This window comes from Triturus cristatus, chromosome 7 (assembly GCF_964204655.1).
Source record: "Triturus cristatus chromosome 7, aTriCri1.1, whole genome shotgun sequence".
NCBI lineage: Eukaryota > Metazoa > Chordata > Amphibia > Caudata > Salamandridae > Triturus > Triturus cristatus.
Genome location: NC_140590.1, coordinates 1,704,542,518 through 1,704,544,334, shown reverse-complemented (window position 1 = coordinate 1,704,544,334; position 1,817 = coordinate 1,704,542,518).

The following is a 1,817-nucleotide window of genomic DNA, read 5'->3' as shown; positions in this document are numbered from 1 at the left end:
GTCTAGCATGCACTGTTCTCTTTGTTTGACATGGAAGCGTTCAAAGTCAACAACATACAAATAATCCGTGTAAGAGAGGATGGTTTGAGGGGTACACTGTCTTGCTAGTTTTTAGAGAGTAAAGTCTGCAAGAGACTGTGAGCAGTTCTTAGAGCAATTAAAGTGGTCTGTCTCTAGGAATAACTATCGCAAATATTCTATGCTATAGCAGTCTGGATAAAGAGCTTGGAGCCAGATGTCCACAAAACAGGTCACAATTTTGGACCAGTATTTTTGCAACCAGCCCATCATTTTACAAACTAAAATATATATGAAAAGGCTGGTTTGTAAAATTCTTATTTGGAGAGGGCTCTAAGTAGGTCTACCTCATGAATATTGATGTGGTATATCACACATTGCGACTCACTCTGGTCGGTGGCCATCACAGGGACGTTGGCCTTCTAAGGTTATCAGACCACCATGTGTGTAATCAACTTTTAATAAAAGTAACCTTTGTTTTAATGCAGCCTGGTTTCTATTAAAGGAAATGGTGCAGTGTTTAAAAAACGCTTACTTGGGAAATGGCAGTGGTCCCAGCACCAAAGCCTGCTCTCCAATAAACCTTTTTAACATTCACAACGGGGAAGGGGTCCCAATGGGACCTGGTCTGTGACGGTTGCCTACTCCCCAACAAACTTTGGGGCATATTTATCAAGGTTTGGCATCACCCTTGCATGGTGCAAGGGGGCAAAAGGAAGACACAAAACCTAAGTGAGATTTATCAAGCCATGCAAGGCCACCCTGCATGGCCGATAAATCTAGAGTAACGCAAGGCAGTGCAGTTTGTTACCTTGTGCTACTCTGCCCCAAGACGGTGCTCCATGGGTGGAGCGTGGGTGTTCCCATGCGTCCACCCATGTATTTTGGCGTATTCTCAGATTTACTAGTGGTGGTAGACCTGGTAATGAGTCAAAATGCTTCTCTCCCCAGGTGAGGTGTAATGAGGAGAACTCCTAGTTTTTTCCTCTTTCTACATGTGTTGCATTCTGCAGCACACATAGAAAGAGGACACTGTCTCTCAGGATTGTTTTGTGCAGGAAGGTGTTAATTCCCGTACAAAGAAAATTCCTGCCGATAACGCAGGCACTCTTTCAACATGATGCAAAGGTACCTGGGCTGGCTCGTGGCAGCCAAAAGTGCATCAGCACTAGGAAAGGACAGGAATGCGCCGTATAATGTTAAATACATCGCATTACTGCCCTTTCCCTTTCACAAAGCGCAGTGCAACAAGTTGGCTTGCTGCATTATGCAGCGTGAAAAATTGACAAACATTCCCCTTCATTTTTTAACCCCTCCGCTGCGGCGCGAATTCCGCCGCAGCGCTGGGGGGGGGGGGGGTTGGGGGCAGCACGGTGGCGCTGTGCTCATGACGGGACCACGCCGTCATGAGTCACGGGCGAGCTGTGCTCATGACGGCGGGGTTCCGTCACGACTCCGCCCACTCTCTAATTCGCCCGCACAGGCGGGGAATTAGAGCCGCATGGGAGGAGCGGCCGGAACCACACCGTCATGAGCACACGCCGCCCGTGGCTCATGACGGCGTAGTTTTGTCAAGAGCACACAAGGGGTTAACATTCACCCGGACAGGCTTACCACTACAACAAAGGAGTCAGTACTTTTTCATTGTTTTATTTGCAGACCATTGATACAGGCCATACCAATTTGGTATTTGGGAGGGAAGACTGCAGCACACCCCTTACAAATACCAAATTGGTGTGGGATTTCATTTCCATATTATCAGTCAGCAAACATTTACCGGCTTCCACAATGGGATAAGT